General features: G+C 39.9%; 1 pseudogene; it reads left to right on the top strand.

The window, feature by feature from the left end:
* Positions 1-20,780: 20,780 nt before the first annotated feature.
* LOC114631020 lies at positions 20,781-20,928 on the top strand (annotated as a pseudogene).
* Positions 20,929-21,501: the final 573 nt, after the last annotated feature.

The raw sequence follows: 21,501 nt of genomic DNA, 5'->3' as shown, positions 1-21,501 counted from the left end.
ATAATGTCTGTGCGTGACAAATGCATAGCCAATGTCATTCTAAATTGAGGAGAAAAATAAAATATTTAAATTAAAATAAGAAACAAGACAAGAGTGGCTTTTCTTTCTACTCTGTTACCCATGGTAGTGCTTAAAGTCTTAGCTAGATAAATAATGACCTTAGAACAAGAGAATGAAATTAAAGAACTACAAATAAGAAATGAAGAAGTCAGTTTCTTTATTATAGGTGATGCTATTCTATACATAGAAAATCCTTAAGAGTCTACCAGAAATCCTGTGTCTGACCTAACATCCCTCTGACTATTGGGTCAGTTCTTTGAAATGTAGGGATAAAACACCAGCTTTCACCAGCCAACAGACTAAAAATGCCTTCAGATATCACCTGGCAAATGTCTGAGTTTCCCTCATTTTGCTGTAACCTGCTGACATGACTTTTCTACCAATGTATATAAAAACTGTTATGATTTATGATTTTCTTTATTTTATTGCTGTAGAATCTCCACAAAACTGTTTCCACAAAGGATCATATAATTTGTGGCAAGCTGACTCTGTGTTCCCAAGACATAGTTATTCATATTTGACTCTAGAATATGGACCCTTCCTGCAACACTATTTACGTGTCAGGAAGATTTAATCCACTGGCTCAGTACTGACAAGTCTGCTGTGGGGGTAACCAGCCACTTTCTGATTGGATTTCAGTTCTGGTCCATGGGAGGAAACTTGCATTTGCTATGGTGAACTCAATCAGAAGCCAGTGGTTCCAGAAGTCACAAGCCCTAGTGGCAAACACAGTTGCCTAGATTTCTACAAGAATGTGATCTTACCATCAAATTGCTTTTTCAATAATTTTATTTCCACAGATTCGTGGTGACATCAGCTTTGGCCAGAGAATCTTCCTTTTACAGGGTATAGCAATTACTACATGATAACAACACGTGACTGTTGAATTATCAGCCATAAATGGGGCATCTATTATCATCTAGTGTGAGGTTCAGAGAACATTGCAGAAGAGAGCAGAATACATTTTGGGGAAGTGGTGGAGTGTTGTGAACATTGTCTTCTATGCACAACATAGACATTGCACTTATGAATTCATGGCAACTGTGATTACCTGTACAAGAGTTCCATGTGATGATGGCTGTCCATAGAGGACAGAAGAACACATGAGGCTGAGCGGTGGTGGTGCAGGCCTTTAATCCCAGCACTTGGGAGGCAGAGGCAGGCGGATTTCTGAGTTCTAGAGTTCGAGGCTAGCTGGTCTACAGAGTGAGTTCCAGGACAGCCAGGGCTACTCAGAGAAACCCTGTCTTGAAAAACCACAAAAAAAAAAAAAAAAGAAGAAGAACACATGAGGCGTCACCTTCATGTTTATAGACAGTTAATGGTTGACTAGAGTCAGAGAGATATTACTTCTTCAGTAGTATAGCCACTAGTAAAGTATATTATTGTATGTAATTAGTAATGTGTTGAGAAAAAATCATTTAAACTCAAATAACTTATTTTAATATTTTGTTTTAGTTTTCTATTTATTTTCATTATTCATCTCTTCTTGTGCATACATATTAAACTATCATGGGTAAATAAAATACCTTAGTTTTCAAGAACCTCCAGATAAAGTTGTCTAGGGTTTTCTCATTCTTGGGCTCTAACTCTTGAAGCTCTGTTCATTTGCATCCTACTTTTATCTTAAGACACACGTTATGACCTAGAATGATTCCACTGAATCATGAGCTGCTAGATAAGAAAATAAGGACTAGATATATGGTCCAATTGTCAAGAGCATGTGCTGTTATTGCAGAAGACTTGAGTTCAGATCCCAGCACCTATGTTGAGCAGCTCACAAGTACTTGAAATTCCAGCCCTGGGAATATTTGATGTCTCTGGACTCCACAGACACCTGCATTAATGTGCACATATCCACATACAGGTACACAAATACCAACAATTAAAAGTAATAAAAATTAATCTTAATAGAATGAAAAATGTTCTTTCTTTAAAAAAAATGAAAGAATGAAACAGTAATGTGAGACTGTTGTAAACCATCAACTCTTTGCCATTCTTGAAGGTTAATCAGAATGTGCTTGTTAGAGATATTCTGCCAACAGTCCCCAGAGCTTGTTCCTAAGTAAAGGCTGCCATTATCAGCTGTGACCTTTATACAATAGATAATTACTTTATTTTCTCTTACATACAAGACACATTAATGATGCTCTTTTACACAGCAAATGATTAATTATCATATTAAATGCCAATCTGCAATTATAACTTTGCATATATCTTAGCTATTGAGCACCCTGGAATAGACTACTGTTTCCAGATCACTAGAGTCACCAGGAGGAAAATGCATTTCAGGGATGACAGGCTGACTGGCCAGAGGTCCGTAGTGAGAGTGGCTATCAGCTTTCAGTGATACCTGGAACAAGAGAGTAGGCGATTCCCCAGCCTGGGCCTAGCATTGCTTAATAGCTTTATCAATGACCTGGTGAGATGTCATGAAGTAAGATTTTCTTTATTTTCAGTTGATGCAGAGCCACATGGGGACACTATAATAGGAAGGACTCTGGAATGAGTGCCTGTAATTCATTTTAGCTTTAATAAAAATAGCTCCAACTATTCAGTACAGCACTGAGTGTGGTGTAACTGCTAGGAAATAAAGGCAAGGATGCAGGCAACATGCCCCAAAAGCAAGGGACACCCATGAGTGTGCAGTGGACAAAGTTCTTCATAGTTTCCGGTACTTAGGGATTTTTAAAGTAATTGAGTTGGATGGACAGATGGGCAATGTGTGAAGACTTGAGAGTGGAAAGGGGAAGCCAAGGAGATGTGTGAGCAATGTGTCCACTGCAGAAGGTCATGGTTTGATGAATGCCATGGAAAATAAGAAATAAAACAAGAACAGTGAAAAAGGAGATTTTAAAAGGCCATCCAAAGTGCATGTCAATATGACTTAGAAATATGTCAGGAAGAAGAAGAAAATGGCAAGTCATGCAAATAATGTGCTAAAGGTTAATAATAGCAATTGTGACTTGTGGGAGCACCAAAGAGTCTTGCAGCTGGGAATGAAGGAGCCACAAATGTCCTGCTTTGCTGGGAATGGGTCTTTATGTTATAGGCAATGTGCCTCCTGTGCAAGTTTAGCAAGCAAGGAAACACACAAAAACATCCAAACATGCTTTCATAAGTAAGGGTGTATAAAGTGGGATTCCCTTTGGTACTTGTCCATTGAAATATAATTTGTGTATCTTAAAATCCAGCTCTTTAACCCCTCCTCTCTCTCTCTCTCTCTCTCTCTCTCTCTCTCTCTCTCTCTCTCTCTCTCTCTCTCTCTCTCTGTCTCTCTCTGTCTCTGTCTCTGTCTCTCTCCATCCTTCCTTCCCTCCCTCCTTCACTCCCTCCCTCCCTCCCTCCCTCCCTACCTCCCTCCCTCCCTCCATCCCTCTCTTATGTTGTGTCATTTGGTTCTGTTAAATCAGTTCTCTATGTTGTGTTGAGATGTGCAACTTAAAAACAGTCCTTAATAGGAAAACAAGTGGTCGTTAGCCATTTGGGCTAGTGTACACTGCAAATGTTTCCTCAGATTTTGCAAAACAACCAAATAAGCAGCTGTGGCCTCTGCTGTTCATCACTGAGCATATCCTCATAGAAGCAGGAGGAGGGGGGATGGGATAGGTGGTTCTTGGGCAGAGTGGGGGAAATGGGGTAAGGGGATACCATCTGAACTGTAAATAAAATATCCAATAAAAAACAATTTAAAAAAAAAGACATGACCCATCTCTTCTTAAATGATGGTCTTCTGTTGAGAGTCTTAGCCATCAGCTAAGCTGCATATGACATAATTCACTTCTCAAACAATGGTTTCCTTAGATCAATTTTGCCTGAAGACCAGTGGCCTAAAAGTGTGTTTCACTTGGGGATCAGCAGTCAAAAGCCATCACATTCTGTGGACTTCATGCTTCTGTAAGAAAGTCTGCACAGAAAACAATTATACAAGACAGACAGTTTAACACCTTTAGATCTGCAATCCTTTGTGGCAGTTTCTCTAAACTCTGAGGCCCATCAGTTATGCACTGATTGCCCAGCAACTGTGGCTGAAGCGAGAGCATGGGTTTTGTCAATTCATCACAATTATATAAACTCTTAATTATCACTAATAGTATTATCCTTATTTTATAGATTAAAAAATTACTTCAGAAGTTTCAAGTACTATGCCCTAGCTTTCCAGCCCTGATAATTACAAGCTGTGTGTCAAGCCATAGAGATTCTAACTTCAAATCTGTTTTATTAGTCACTTCACAAGTACAAGCACTCAAAGACAGTGCCTGTAACACTCTGCTTTGATTAACACAGTCAGGATGGATAGCAATACAGAGACAACTCCCCCTGTTCCCCTTCCCAAAAAAAAAAAAAAAACCCACTAAAGCAGAGCTTTGTATATGTTCTACCCTTGTATCTCAGACATAAGAGTGTTCCACACTAGGGAAACATTGGCTAATGAAACAGGGTATTTCAGCTCCAACCTGAGTATCTGAAGTTTCCGGAGGGAAGGATGCCAGGACCAACCTGACACCAGGGATCCCATACGCTCTTCCTCCTGGACTGAAACCTAATGCTTTCCTTCACAGCACACAGCCAGCCTATCTTCTTCCCTATTTGGAAGGGACTATCACTACACCAACTTGAAACCCAAGCAGGCAGACTGCTGGACATGTTGTATTGTATGTCCTGGGAATGTCAGATCCAGGCGTGCTAGGTGTTCGTATGCTCGTTGTTCTGGGAGGCTCCACCCAGGAATCGCTGGCTTAGAGAGCAGTTGACTGAATATGTTTCAATGTACAGGCTGATAGTCTGATACCAACAAGCTGCAATTGTGACCCAGCAGTCACAGCTGAAGCAAGTGGGTAACTGTGAAGAGTTTTCTCTTTTACATTTCATCAATGCAAACCTATTGGTCAATCAATGACTACTTTTATTCTATCAAATCAGTTTCTCTTTTCTTTGGAGATGTTCCTGAATGCACATGAGTGAAATGGAATATAATTACTATATCTTGGACCAGAGAAGCCAGATATCTCATGTCTTCTTACCTGCTCTAGTTTCCTTTAATCCAAGGGAAGAGAATTGGAAATATGCCCGATGCAGATGTAAAATAAAAGGCAAATTTAGAACATGAAGATGTAGCAAAAGTTGTAGAGAACTGGACCTGGCATGTAAAGAGTCATGAGTTCAATTCTCAGCCCTAAAAAGAAGTGAGGAATTTGAACATTTTTAATAAAGTGTTCTTTTACATTGAAATGGCTACCAGGGATGGGAATACTGAGAAACTTCTTTACCAAGCTACATTTGAAATGGGTTCTTTTTCCAAGCTCTTTATTAAGTTAATTTTACAAAAATTCACACATGTGGTAGATATGGAATTACACATGTTTATATAGCCTTAAAATCAAAAAACATCCCAGTAGGAATTAGGGCATTTTTAATACTTATGTCTCTCTAAGTATTTTTAGACACACAAATTTGATAGTGTTTTAGCTATAAGGAGAGATAATGAATATTATTCTATTAAAACAAATCTGTGAAAACTTTAAGTGCAAAAAAAGATAGTTAAGTTGCTAAGATTCCTTGGGAAGTAATCATGATTTAATACTAACATCACATTTCATCTAGCGGCATATGCAAGTTCCCTTACAGAAATGTAGCATGGGCATCTTGATGGCTTATCACAATCACTTCCAGTCTGCGTTTGTTTGTTAGAGTTTGGTTAGACATATTAAATATTAAAGGCATATCAAAGAGCAATTGTTAAGTTGAAAAGAAAGAGCACAATATTTAGAAATGACCAAATAAGCATGATTGACTTGCAGTCATGACTTCAAAATACCATCACTAGCTGTGACTTAAAGGTCTACTAGGCTCCAAAACTCAGAACTAACATTTTTTTTTTCAAGATAGCTTGCTTTCAGAAGCAGCTTAAATCCTACACCAGTGCCTTCTGATCTCCTCTGCAAATAGTTATCTCCTTTAATTCAGATAGGAAAGAAGTGAGTTCTTAGGTTCGTCTTTGATGATTTCTGTGGCATTCATGCTGAGCAGCGAATTTTTCACCGTCTTATTAGAAAATATCAGAATCCTCCCAAGTCACTAGGTGCACAAAACAATAAAGGAAAGGGGAGTTTAAGGTGTTTGGAAATGTAATGGAGAAATACAAATCCAGGAAGTCTCATTTTATCAGTCTCATGTGCTTTGTACCATTTTTTTGAAGGACCAATTACTGTAGATAGAGTTTAGGAATAGCCTGCACTCCTAAGACAGATGAAAGAGAACCACATCCTCTGGTTATAGTAGGTGATTTCACATTGAGAACTGTTTAATCCCCCTGGTTGGAGCCAAGCTCCCTTCAAATAAGCACAGTCCTTCTGAGAGACACCCCAGCTTCCCCTGTCACTTCAAAGAAGATGGAAATCAACACTCGGATCACTGAGGCCCATAGATGATCATACGGGTAGATGCCAGGGCAGCTGCCTAGACAAGAGGCTTCGTGAAGAGGTTGGCATCACCTAAGACATACTTCCCAGAGTTTCTTTCCACATTTTACTTGCTTTCTTTTATAGGAGGTAGGAGAAAAAAAACTTCTTAAATAGTTATGAAGCAACCTAGGGGCTTCTTTTCAGGATGGAAGGGTAGCCTTTGTGTAATAAGATGGCAGGACATGTCACCAGGTCTATGAGCCCTTTGCTGTGGCTGAGGAAGGTGATCAGAAGATATCAATCATCCCTCTGGCTATTAGAGATTGATAGCAGCTCACTTCTCACTCCATTGGAAAGAGAGCTGGTATTTCAAATTATACTAGTTTATGCCATATGGTTTCATTGTGACAGCTGAAGAAAAACTCCACCTACCCCACCACCCCCACCTCCCCACCCTCGAAATCCCCCACACTCTGCATCCAGTCTTCATGGGACCAAGGATCTCCTCTCCCATCTATGTTGGACAAGGCCATCCTCCCCTCTATATATACAGCAGGAGCCATGGGTCCATTCCTATGTAATCCCAGGCTGGTGGTTTAGACCCTGGGAGCTCTGGTTAGTTGGTATTGTTGCTCTCCTCATGGGGCCACAAGCCCTTTCAGCACCTTCAGTCTTTTCTCTAACTCCTCCGTTGGGAACCCCTTGATCAGTTCAATGGTTAGCTGTGAGCATCCACCTTGGAGTATGTCAGACGCTGGCAGACCTCTAAGGAGACAGCTATATCAGGCTCATGTCAGCATGCACTTCCTGCAGCCTTATTTATAATAGCCAGAAGCTGGAAAGAACCCAGATGTCCTTCAACAGAGGAATGGATACAAAAAATGTGGTACATTTACACAATGGAGTATTACTCAGTTATTATAAACAATGAATTCGAGAAATTCTTAGGTAAATGGATAGAACTAGAAAATATTATCCTGAGTGAGGTAACCCAATCACAAAAGATCACACATGGTATTCACTCTCTGATAATTGGATACTAGCCCAGACACTTGAAATACCCAAGATTGGACTCACAGACCACATGAAGCACATGAAGAAGGAAGACCAAGTGTAGCTGCTATGGTCCTTCTTAGAAGGAGCAACAAAATACTCAATGGAGCAAATATGGAGACAAAGTGTGGGACACAAACTGAAGGAGGGGTTATCTGGAGACCATTCCACCTGGGTATCCATCCCATGTGCAGTCACCAAAGGTAGATGCTGATGTGGGTCATATCTTAAAAAGTATCTGTATACACCCTAGCTCTGCTTTGTGGAAATATGTAAATTTTAGGTTATTTCTCCTTGATATCATAAAATTCACATTGAAGAATTCTCAAGGATCCATCTTCTCTATATGCTTAAAATGCTTCTCTAAGTGCTCATTCCAAAAATGTGAATTGCTTTGCTCAAGGCTCAGAGCTCTTTTGTGTCAGAATAAAGAGAAAATTTTGGGCAGTGTGCATGGTATTGTTGCAAGAGGCACTCCTAAAAATTTGACCGTCACACCCTGAGAGTCCAGCTGGTAATATCAGTGCATAATTGACAGCCTTCGGAGCGGAGAGAAACTGCCACAAAGAATTGCATATCTGAAGGTGTAGAACTCTCGGTCTTGTATAATTGTTTTCTGTGCAGACGTTCTCACAGAAGCATGAAGTCCACAGAATATAATTGCTATTCCTTTTTAAGATTGCTATGGCTCATGTCAAATTGCCAAGTGGGTGCCGTCTTGTGTATTTGGTTAATGGGAACCTTTTTTCTTTAAACAAATTGATACCAAGCTCGTACACTCATGAAAATTTCCCCCTTGAAGGCTAGGGATTATTAAGGTCCTGAACTTCAGTGATTTGTCAAAGCTGAAGAGTTGTAAGATGTCAGTCTTTTTCACAGGCACTATCCTGTAACCTCAGAGCCACCCCACTGAATTCTAACATGGTCTTTTTTGCATTCCAAGGGAGAGCCACGGGTAGGCTCTCTAAACTCTTGCTTTTCTCCCGTTTCTCTTGCAGGTCACACTAACTCATTCTGTTTTGTGTTCCCTTGAACCTAGGGGTGGCCCACTTAGGCAGATGCTGCCAGGCTATGAAGTCTACATGAAAAATGAATCATAACCATAAAAATGTATGCAGAGGTGGCTGGTCAGTCTGAAGGCACAGATTTTGGAGCTTACATAATGTGGGACAGAGATAGTCTCGAGAACCCTCTGTCAGCCTCACTCATGACAGTCACCCTGACATTCTTCAAATGATGGCATGGGTGTGGCTGCTGGTGGTTTATGATCTGACTGCTGCAGCCTGAGAAAACAGATACTTGTGTTTGTTTAGTTTGTTCGTTAGTTATGACTTGTAGTTGTCTGTTTGTCAGTTTATTTGATGAAAGTGTTTTGGGGTGAAATGCCGTTTCTCTAAGTAGTAGCATATGGAAGAACCTATTTGGGATTCATTCTCTCTGTGCTGTGAAGTGGATCTTTTCTACAATAGATTGAAACTGGCAGATCCTCAGGTCTCTCTCCAGTTTCTGCACTTTCCCTGCAAGGCAGGTTTCACTGGGTTGGAGAAGTTGGACAAAGGAAGCTTTTATTATCTTCTATGGGAGTTTCAGGTTACTGTTGTTTCTTTGGGGACTCCTGAAACTTTGGCCCCAATCCAGAATTTCCTAATTGAATTCATACCAAGTTTAGACTGCTTCTCAAATGTATCAAATTTGTACAAATTGAAACAAGTTGTAGTAGAGTCACAAATTGGAGCCTCGATTCTACCTTGAAACAAACTCATTGAAAATTAAAGAAATATAAATGCAATGAAACGGAGAAAGTGAGCGGATAAAGTCTCATTTTGTCTACTGGTTTAAACTAGTGTTTTGATCTCCAAATCCTTATTCTCTCTCTTACTTAATCAGATCAATACTAGTTTATTAATTCTATCTATTAATTACCAATGTATTTATTGAGTGTCTACTATTCCAGAAAATGTGTCTAAGCACAGGGTATGCTGCATTAGATTTAAAATAGTTTTTTCGAGGGAGGGTCTTCTAGTATTTATGAAACTTAAGTGACTCATATTTTAGGGAACTGATGTTCCATTTTCAAAAAAAATTGATCTTATTTGTATAATAACATTTTTGTTTTTTCCTACAAACTCCATTCAACATCCAATTAAATTCTTTCACTTTTAATATTTGTTACATGCTATATTTACTGTCAAGGCTCTGTTATTGAGATGCACAGTTTCCTAATCTTCCAAAGTATGTATTTCTATGCTACTAAACTGAAAGGCAAGATACAGAACAAAGGGTATTTTTTAGGCTATCTGATGTCCCTTCTCTATGTTTGCACTCAAAGGAAAGGATATGTATCCTTATGTGGCTCTTTGTGACCGTGAACTTTGACTATGGACTTGCATGGCTAGCTATCTGCTCTGCACGTTCCATTGAATGAAAACATACTATCTTATTTGTTAAGCAAAGTAGTAATTCACCTATGAGTTGCCTTGATTTTTGCTAATATAGGTAAGGATTCTATGTCCATTCTAGTGTGTGTGCTTGTGTGGAACTGTATAATTGCTCCTCTTAGTGTTATAGCCAGGAAATGGACTGTAGAATCATAGGGAAGGTACCTGTTCAGCGTTGGACTGTTCTGATAGGGTCCCAAGGTGGACATGCCAATCTAAATCCCACCAGTGGAATGTGAACTGCTACTTATTGCTGATTAAGCAGAGCAGAAATACAGGAAAATGTAAGAGGACATAGTAAGGGATATGAGCCGTTACCTTGAGATCTTGTTTAAGTCTCTTGCTGACTGAGATTCAGGGATTTTACACATATCTAACAACAAAATCTCCTGTGGAGACTGCCTGCATAGTCACAATCTCCCTTTCTTTTTAAGACACATGTCAAATAAGAATATTAAAATAGCAACGAACCATGTCTATAGTCAAGGCATATAATCTGACTTCTCTGTTGAGTAAAACTATCTTTTTACTGTTTTGATCTGTTTCTATTTTATCAGACTGTAAACTTGTGCAATGTACTTCACATACCATGTTCTAATCTCATTTGTTGTATTTTATTAAACATCTTTCTCAACATTCATTGGGATTGTTTTCTTAATAAACTTCAGCTTTGCTTTATACTGATTTTTCCTGATGTCCTTCCCTGTGGGGTAAATTAAGAATCTCAGCTTCATCTGAGCCAGTCTTTGAAGAAAGTCTCAGACTGAGGCAAGACTGAGTGTTGTTTCCTATAGTACAGATAGCGATAGTTGGTATTGTCAGGCTTTTCTAATGCAACTATGATGACATGTATGAACACAGATCTGACTATAAATTCCATTCCATGTCCCTGATGATGCCTGCTCATCACAACAAAAACACAGCAGTCTAATTTCTACATGCAGCTCTTGTTAGTTCATTTAATTCGAATCATTGTCCTTGATCAAACCTGTGCTATGCTGTACTTGATATCCTGAGTGTAAGACCTTGAACTGAGATAATAGTAAGGCAACTCAGAAAGGGCATATGCAAATTGCTATGAATTCTATCACAGGCAAAGATTATACTCACTAGAACTATATACTTGGCCAGCTGTATATTTGAAACTTAGTTCCCTCCTTCTGTTGACCAACTTCTTCAGCAGGCAATGTCTAGATGTCAGTGGGTTTTGTATGTGTCTCCTTGTCTACTTAAAGCCCTGCTTTTCTTTCTTCATTCTCTCTCTCTCTCAACCTGTGTGTGTGTGTGTGTGTGTGTCTAATGAAGAAAATAAAGTTTCTGATCATGGTGTTTATTATAAAGAAGCTTTTTACACATGCCTCTTCTTTGGTAATTGGTTTTGATCAAGCTTTCCATTTATATTGGGGTCATTTCAAATAAAAAATATTTTTGTCAAAAAGTTCAAGCTTTATCTTTATATAAAAGTATCTGTAGAACATCTGCTAAATGCATGACTTTTACCTTTTCTCTTTTATTATTTTATTTAAACATGTTTGTGTATGTGAAGTGTATACTTACAGGGGTTCACATATGGAGGCAAGAGGCCAACTTCAGCTATTGTTCCTTTGAAGACAACTACATTGCTTTTTAAATTAGGGTCCCTTCTTGACCTGGAGCTCATTCTAGGTTAGCTGGCTGGTGATTCCTAGGGACCCACCTGTTTTGACTGTCAATGCTAGGATTATGAATGAGTGCCCCTGAGACCAGCTTTTTTTTTTTAATGGTTTCTGATCAAATTTGTGTCTTCAACTTATGTGGCAAGTACTTGACTGAGTTATCTCTTCAACCCTCCTCTGTTTGAACACCAAACAAATGTGATGGGGCCAAGTGACCTTGGCTTCAATTCACAATACCATTCATCTTTGACACTGAATACTTCATGCTTTGCTCACAGAGGTATGCTGGTGCAGGAAGCAGGCTTTCCTACCTTTCCACACTAATTCTGCACTTAGCCTTTGTTGGCATTTGAGTCACTATAGGATCTTGGAACATGGAGCTCCTAGGCCTCAGCCTTCCCAACGCCCCTGCCTCCCGCCCCTTCCCCCCACCCCATGCCCATTTCCCTCATATGTTCCAACTATGAAAGAATGCAACTTTTGATTTCTACCTTTTATGTTTAGGATGATAGCTATTAAAACTGAGCTGAAGTAAATCCTGAAATAGATCTGAAGCATTTAATTCTGCAAGATTCCTCACCTTCCTTCCTTCCACTCTCTCTCTCTCTCTCTCTCTCTCTCTCTCTCTCTCTCTTTCTTTCTTTCCTTAGATTTATTTTATATGAGTACACTGTGTAGCTGTCTTCAGACACACCAGAAGAGGATATCAGATCCCATTACATATATTCCATGTGGTTGCTGGGAATTGAACTCAGGACCTCAGGAAGAGCAGTCAGTGCTCTTAACTGCTAAGCTATCTCTCCAACTCTCCATATGTTTCAACAGCAGAAATAACCAGCAGAAAGAATGTAGCTCAGTGGCAGAGTATGTCCTTACCACACATGGAATCTTTAAAAAAAATTAAAATTTGTTTTATGTATATGAGTATAGTGTAACTGTCTTCAGACACACCAGAGGCAGTTATTGGATCCCATTACAGATGATTTTGAGCCACATTGTCTTCAGTGTTGTAAGTAAACTACACATGAATTAGAGAATGTAGCATGATATGGGTAGCTTATATGCAAATATTATGCAATTTTATGCGAGGACTTAAACATCTTCTGACTTTGATAACTGCAGGACACTCTTGCTAATAGAGCTAGCAGTCCTCTGAAAGGAAGAAGCAACTACATAGAGAAATAACAGCTTCAGACATTCACCAAGGTTTGAACACATCCTCTGCAGACAAAGAGAGGATACTGAACTCCATGTATAAAGCACCTCTGCCTTGTGGAATGCTGGAAGTTTCCTCCTGGACAAAGGGCATCTTGGGAAAGGCTACACCAAGCTGTAGGACTTGAGTTGGGTATAGACATAAAGAGATTTGTGAGGAGTAAAACTAACGTTGAGGACCAGATCAAGGTCAACTGTCCTGAGTACAAGGAAAATAGCTGTTTCTGAGTCTCCAGGGAAAAGGAAACAAACATAAATGATTTGTTTTCATGCTCTCACTGGGACCTTTGAAGTGTCCGAGAACATAAGGTTTAATTTGCCAGTTAGGGAGTCTTTGATTTCTGTGCATTTTATTCTTCTCTGAGTTCAGATCTTATGTGTTAGATGGAATGCACAGTGCTCTCTTGCTCATCTTTTTCATGTAAACGACATCTCCCCCAGGTCACTAAAACATGGGTGGAGGCGTCTATGTGGGTGAAAGACAGCCTGACTCTTTCCATCTACTGCAAAAATAAACACAGGCGCTGGTGTCTGGAGGCCTCTGCTGCATGGTAATCATTACAGTGACACAGGAGCAGGGCCCAGCCTGCAGCATCCTAAGGCTGCAGGATTACATCTCAGGAGCAGAGGGGCCTGGCTGCCTGCCATCCTCATCTTAGAAAATCGCTCATGGCCCAGGGTGTTGCATATTCAGTTTCTTCTCTTTATTCATGAACAGTCAATCTTAATGTAGTTTCGAGATTTCCATACTTATTTGTTCCTTTTCTCACTTGCGCTCAACTTGCCATTTCATATACTGTGTGTGCTTGTTTGTTCCCTCCATGTGGCCAACCTCTGAGGTGATGAGTCTGTGGCAATGCACTTTCTCTTGTCTCTTCTACATCTCCTTGGTCATGGTGTCTGTTCATAGCAGTAAAACCCTAACTAAGACAGTTTGTTTGTTTGTTTTTCTCAAAGATAGAAGGATCATGCTTGACCATTCCCTCACAGAATTTACAGACAGGCACTTAACTCTTGTAGAAACAATAGAATATACTTTACCTATCATTTGAGCAAACACAGTAAGTAAGTGGTGGCTCAAACTCAAGTAAAGAACATCCTTTGCACTCATTCTGAACACATTAGATTTCTAATCTCCCTATTCGCTTTCCTTGTGTGAATTCACCTTCCTAACAGCAAATTCTGATGCCATCAGATTCAGCCTCCCACATACACTCTTCTTAGTAGACCCCTGTCTTTATTAGTAGAGCTCCAATAGTCTTTATTATTTTATTGGATGTCTTACTTGAGTGGTAAGTAGGAGAAAATTAATTTGTTTCTTTTTAGTGACTAACAATGGCAAATACCTCATCATAGAAGTGTTTTTTGATATCGAAGTACATTCCCATTATTTTATCCTACACAGAAGTAATACCTACTTTGTGTTAGGAACAGAAAGTTTGCTGAGATCTCTTTTCTAAAATTGAGGTGTGTTTTATGCAAATACCTACTTTTAAAGCCTATCCAAAAGACCCTGGGACAGAGTTGGATTCTCTACTGGGAGCTTGATTTGTAGTCAGTGCCCCATCTAACCCTCTTGTAAGTGGCTCAAGGCAAGTCCTTGGTGTCACCTTTAACTTATCTATGTCTGTATACTTGTCCCCACTTCATGCTGGCAACTTCCCTTTAAGATAAGCAATCTGAAGCAGTCCCAGCACTAGGGAAGTTGGGGCAGTAGCATGAGAATCTGGGACCAGTCTCCCTACCTATGGGACACAGTGGAGACCCTTTGCTCTATGGTGTCATATTTCTCTATCTTACTCTGAATGTTTTTCTCTGAGAATTTGTTTCATCTAGTCATCTTATTAGAGAGATATCTGTTACTACTATTTTGTTAAATTGCATTTTCTTATTCTTAGTCCTTACTTTATTTTCTCTTGCATTCATCAGTGCTTGATGCATCATTTATGGATTATTCTTGTCACTTTGCTGATTGTGCTCCCTGTGACTAATATACTAAAATCCTCAACACTAGTGTCTCAATAATTGTACTTGACCAGGTGTGTGTATGTGTGCAAATCTAAATTAAATTTATTGTAATGGTGTTGCTATAGTCTGAAGGTCAGTGTCCCTCTAAAATTCATATGTTGAAACTACTACTCAGTGGGATAGATTTTGGATGTAAGCTCTCATGAGTGCAATTGGTGTTTTTACAAAGGTACCCTAACATGTGAGGATACAGCTAGAACACAGCAATCTATGAACTAGGAAATGGGTCCTTATCCAGTGCTGGTTTTAGCAATGCCTTGATTCCCACATCCTCAGACTCTAGAATTGTAGCAAGTGCCTATTGTTCATAAGCTATCTAATCTATGTTATGTTTTTAATAGCAGCCCAAACATTCCAAGAAAGGCATGTTAGTGGACAGGCACTGAGAATCAACTCTCCATATCTATCATAGCCCTGGGATTAAAGTCAAGGTGTGATGCAAAGGTACAAACCACCACTTAGTTGGACACTCTCTTTATCCAGCACAGTGATGGTCTTCTGATGAAGACTGTCTACCGGATGATTACAACCTCCAGTGTGTATTTACCATCTGAGACAGGCCTTGTCTGGTCTCTAACACTTGTTCTACCTATTTAGTGTGCAGGCATTTACAAAGTTAAACATTCCTGCAAAGCAATTATGTTGGCAGAAGTGGAATATACAGAAGATGCCTTCCAGGCATGCCTGTTCTATGTCTGTCTGTCTTGGTATATTGAAAAAAACAAAAACAACTCTTTAATCTCCTTAGGCAAGTACATAGCATGCACTTGGACATTATCTTAACCAGACATGTACATATTCTTTTCTCATGAGATTCCAGAATATTCTGAAAATGTCCGCATTTAGTTTTCTACTTTCCACAATTACCTTGGAATCTAGTCTCCTTAAAGAGAATAGAATACTTGCTTGCTCCTATAAGAGGTCCTGAAGATTTTGGCAGCTAATCAGTGAACTCATATTGTTTTATGGTTTGGATATGAAGTGTTCCTCCAAAGACTCCTTATGTTTTAAAGGTCTGGTCCGTGGTACAAGCAGTGTTCAGAGTGACTTTGGGGAAGTGGTGGGTTCATGAGGCCTCTGACTTGCTGAATAGATTAATCCCTTGATGGGTTCCTAACATTGTGCTATGAAAGTGTACCCTGGAAAGATCCACCTTATCCCAAGACCCTCCTCCCCTCTTTTTTCTGGATTGTCCTCTTACTATGATTGTATCACTGTGGACCCAGAAACATGGAACCATTGGCCATTGAATAAAACTTCTGAAACTGAGTAGAGTTGTTTGAATAGTTATGGTCCCCATAGACTCATGTGTTTGAATACTAGGCCCAAAGGGAGTGGCACTGTTAGGAGACATAGCCTTGTTAGAGTAGATGTGGTCTTGTTGGAAGAAATGTGTCATAGTGGAGGCCATCTTTAAGGATCCCTATGCTCATGCTATGCCCAGTGTGGCATATAATCTCTTTCTGTTGCCTGTGGACCAAGATGAAGAACTCTCAAACTCCCATAGCACTATGTCTGCCTGCACACTGCCATGCTTCCTGCCAGGATGATAATGGACTAAATATCTGAAACTGTAAGCCAGTCTGAAATTAAATGCTTTCCTTTAGAAGAGTTTGACCTTTTTATGGTATCTCTTCACAGTAATAAAATCCTAGCTAGGAAACTGAGCCATGGTGAATCCTTTAAGTTTTAAGTTAAACCAAATAAATTCCTCTTCTGGTAAATAGTTTTACATTGGTGTTTATTACAGTGATAAAAGTCTAACTAACAATATAATTAATTAAAAAATCTTTGGGGTAATAATAATTCCCAGGCTCTTACCCCCTTTTTATTGCCAGACTGGGTGGACCTTAGCTCATGGTCACTGTGACAAACCCTGAAATTCAGTTCACATTAGACCAAGGCAGGTAGAAGAGCATTTTAAATCTTGTCATTATAGTAGAAGCCATACAAACTGTCGAAGTCCTGCACTAGGTGTCCTTCCACCCAGTGTAACATACTTGGTTAGAGAAATGGCACTGCATCTAGGAGATCTGGGACAAATGAAACTGAAAGAGACATGTTATAGGAAGGTGGCAGCTATGAGTCTGGCTGGAGGCTCATGCTCAAGAACTGAACCTTGCTCATTTTATTTTATGATCCTGTGTTACATCCCTTTGTGGTACTTGTGTTTTTGATAAACAGTAGGGTGGGAGGTCATGAAATATTGCACCTGCTTTGTCCTTCTGACTGCCTCCCACCTCTAATCCTGTTGTTCCCTCCTTCGTCCACCATAGACAATCAGAAGATGGTACTCTTCTGCAACGGACATACTGTCTCTCGAGTATTCCATGGTAATTACATCCTTTAATTTGTATGTGTGTATGTATGTGTGGAGGGTCAGATACATAGCCTTTAGATAGTGGTCACTTCTCTACAGTATTTTAGCATTAGATTTCATTCTCTACTTGAGGATTGGCTGGGTTTTTTTTCTCTGGACTCACTAGTTGAGTTGTGGATCTTTCACTGTGTACTGTGTTCTTTTAACCTAAGTGGCAGTTCTTACCTGACCCATTTCAATCTGATTTCAGTTTAGGAGAGGACTTTTTTTTTTTCATCAAATGAGAAGGTGCAGTGTGACAGTGTTGTTGAGTGTGCCTGTGTTTTACTCAGGCATTCTTTCCCACCAGAAATTAACAGAGATTGGGAAAACATGTTTTCCCTGGTGCAAATGCTCATAGAAAGTCATTTTGTTCTGAGAAAGTGATGCAGGATTTGGCTGACACAGTTTCCAATTTACAATACTTTTGGTTATGGAGGGTTCAGAATATGTTTGTACACCCATTAGACACAAAGAATGCTCAAAATATTAAAAGGAGCATAACCACTGTCCACTTTCAAAGTCTTTAAACTCTTTTTTTATTGTTCTTATTATAAGATGAGAATAACCCTACTGAGCATTACCATAGTTTTCTAACTCATTGTAACAACTTATTCATAGTTCAGGTAGCTTTGGTAGTTTCATTGCTCTCTTGATATTGAATGGGGTTCTGTTCAGATGAATGAGCCATGGGTGCTCTTCTTCTAAGACATTCACTATGGGGACATACTAGTGCTTATATATGAGTTAAGGGGATTAAGTAGAATTAATCATATGGTACTTTATGGTAACTGCTTACCTCATGACTCCCCTACTGTCATTGTCACCAGATCATTTCTATACCACCAACACTATAATATCATCTAGAGGATGCTTGGTATCTCTGAATGTCTCTTTACTTTTGTATTTATTTTTCAAATAAGCTCCATGTTAGAGCTAGCTGATAATGGTTCCCAATAGTCTCTTTTAGTATACAAGTTTCTCTCTCTCTCTCTCTCTCTCTCTCTCTCTCTCTCAATCTCTTTCCCCATCTCTCTATCCCATCAATAGATATGTTGAAGGAACAGAGTCCTTTCTCTCACTTTCTGAGCCCTACACATTGCTGAGGACATTCATCTGCAGTAGTACTGAATAGAATCTTTCATCTTTTTCTGGGACTCAGTCATTGAATCTACTCTTTGTGTGATTCAAGATTATTTGGATAGAAACTAGGGTCTATGTCAGCATGTGTTTAGCTTAGCTTAGCTTAGCTTAGCTTAGCAAGTAAGTAGCATATCTGAAGCCTTACAGCCAATTTCTGTCATAGTTTTCATCAACTTGATACAAACCTTACATACTGAGAAGAAGGAACCTCAGCTAAGGAGTAGTTTCTATCAGCCAGGCTTGTGAATATGTCTGTGGAGCATTTTCCTAATTTCCAGTTGATGTAGAAGAGCCCATCCCAGTATGGGCAGTATCACCCCTGGGCGGGTGGACCTGGGCTGCATAAGAAGGGTAGCTGAGCAAACCACAGAAAGCAAGACAGTAAGCAGAGTTCCTCTGTGATCTCTGCTTCAGTTCCTGCCTCAGGTCCCAGTTTTGAGCTCATACTCTACATTCCCTCAATGAGTAACTCTAACTGGTAAGCTGAAATAAAAACATTCTCAAGTTTGTTTAGGTTATGATATTTATGACAGCAATAGAAAGCAAACTAGGATAATCTCCAACAACAAAAAGTAAGCACATCCCAATAGACATGAATGGTATTGCATACTTCTATTCTGACATAACTGATTGTATCCTCTGACATCAGTGGGAATCAGAGATTACCATTAGATGCAGAACAATTAGATGCAAAACAATTAGATGCAGAATGGTATTTCTTACATGACTAATTATATCTTGTGACATCAGGAGGAGTCAAAGATTGCTATTAGATGCATAACAACTTTTCTTGATTCTTCAATATAAAAGATTAGGAAAATAATTATAGTTTGGTTTTTTTGCATAAATATCTGAGTTCAAAAAGTATTTGAGGCCAGTATAGCACCTCATTACTCTTCGGAATTCCATGGAGTCTCTATTTCACCATTGTTAGCAGAAAGAAATGTCAATCCAGAATGTTCTGTTTGGGCCGTAATTGCTGTTGGTCTTTTACATTTATTCTCAATTGACCTGTAACTCTAGGGTCTCAGGATCAGGCAACAGAGTAGAGGTAAACACAGCTGGGTGGTGGTAAACACAGCTGGGTACATCTGTGAAGAAGGGTCAAAGGGGAAGAAGCAGAATGAAGCAGAAAGAAACCTGGAAAGGGGATGAGGGGTCAGAATCTGTGAAGACAAAAGCTGACTTAAGAAGGATCGAATTTTCACACTGGGTCAACCCACTGAGATGAGCACAGGGAAGGGGAGAGTCCGTGGTGATGAATAAAAGCAATTCTTCTTGGAGGGCCTTAAACAGAGGTGCTGTGGTGGGTCTGCTGGGCTCCACTGTTGTTTGCACAGCCCCATCCCCCTTTTCCTCCCAGGACATACACAAGAGGCTCTGCTCCCTCAACAGGAGTTCACAGAGGGGTGTGGGTTTCCTCCACCTCTAGTTTTTCCACCCCAGCCTCTGCAGGTGCTGCTTTTACAGGGACCACCCTGGATCTTCAGAGAGGACCTCCTTGTTCCACTCTCCAACCTCCAGCCCCCACCAATCACTGTGGCCCAACTAGACTGCATGGTCCCAGTTGGGTCAGGTAAGGTACAAGAAAGCAAATACATGTGTATGTCTATAAAGGGCATAGTTAGCAGTGGTGGTGATGTGGTGATGGTCAGAAGAGACAGTGGTGAAGCAGTGGTTGTGGTAACAGTGAGAATGGTTATGGGGATTATAGTAGTACACTCTCTACCTCAGTCAGGCTAACCTTATAAAGAAAAGAAATGTGTAGCTGATAGCTGTGAAGGATCAAGAGCATGCAACTGGTACCTACACAGCTCTGATAAGGGCCTTCTTGGCTGTGTCACATTGAGATGAGACAGTGTATATAAGGAAGAGATGCAAACAAGAAACCAGAGAAAGTCTGGGGCCACAGTATACCTTCTGACAGAATATTCTCCCAGTGACCTACCTCTTTTATTCCCATCACCAAAACACCTATGAATCAAGCCTCCAACACATAATTCTTAGAAGGCAAATCACAATAGAGATGGCACTAGTGAAAGTGATGTGGCGATGGTGGTAGTGGTGATGATGGTGGTAGAGTTGCTGGTGGTCATGGTAATTATAGTGTTGGTAATACTAGTCACCCTAGTAATCCAGGAGATGATATTATAGTGTTGGGTATGTTGGGTAGTATTAGGAATAACTGATAATTTTGGAATGATTGTGTGCTTTTTAAAAAGAATGCTTGTCTTTTAAAAGAATATGGTGAAGTGTTTTTAAGATCAGTAACCTGATGCTAGGGAATTGCTTAGTATAATCTGAGTAGATATAAGGGCAGCTGAATAGTTCGAGACTGCTAAGATGGGTGACTGCTGAACGGAAACCACTTTCCTTTTTGTCAGTTTCTTTGTTCTAAAATGTGCATATCAAATGTAAAATGATAATGTTTACCTGGTAAGAGAGATACCATGGTCAAGGTGTTAGTTTTTAAAGGCCCCACTACTGCACTTTTGCTGTGCTTGTCCCTGTGGCTTCTCCAAATGTAGGGGACTCAACTGCACAATTTATAACAGTGTAGGATATTATCTGTACAGAAAATAAAATAATAACAGTCAAATAACAAGCTACAAAGAACAAAAGATGGCTAGGGATAACCCCAACAGCCTAACGGAACAGAGGGAGTAATTAAAAAGCTGAGGACAACCAAAGTGACGAGTGGGATGTCTGCACTATTCAATGATGAGTTACTAGAGAGTGATGACTGATATGCAGAGGAGGATTTACATGACCTAGCACTTACAAATTTGGAAATTGGCGATCGCTAGGCTTTGGGTGCCAGGCATCCAGTGAGACAGAACGCTTGCCTTGCTCATTCTCCATCCCTTCCAAGGACACCCAGCAGCTCTCCTGCTCTCCTGGTACCCCTTGTAGAAGCTCACTTCTCCACTACTTGTTAATATACTTCCCACTCTGGCTGCTGTCACTTCCTGGAACCACATACCTTCATTCCCCATCTCACTTCTCTCTGTTTCTAAGCTTAGCATGTGTACCTACTAAATTGACTAATTAAAATAGCCCGATGTCTGAATGGGATGCACTGAAAATGTGCCTAAACTGTGCTGGCAGAGAAATGCTTCCCTGTGTTTTATGATGAGGCCATCCAT

The sequence above is a fragment of the Grammomys surdaster genome, unplaced genomic scaffold (genome assembly GCF_004785775.1).
Source record: "Grammomys surdaster isolate TR1022 unplaced genomic scaffold, NIH_TR_1.0 67, whole genome shotgun sequence".
Lineage (NCBI taxonomy): Eukaryota > Metazoa > Chordata > Mammalia > Rodentia > Muridae > Grammomys > Grammomys surdaster.
Note: the sequence above shows the minus strand (reverse complement) of the source record. Positions and strands in the feature narration are given on the sequence as shown.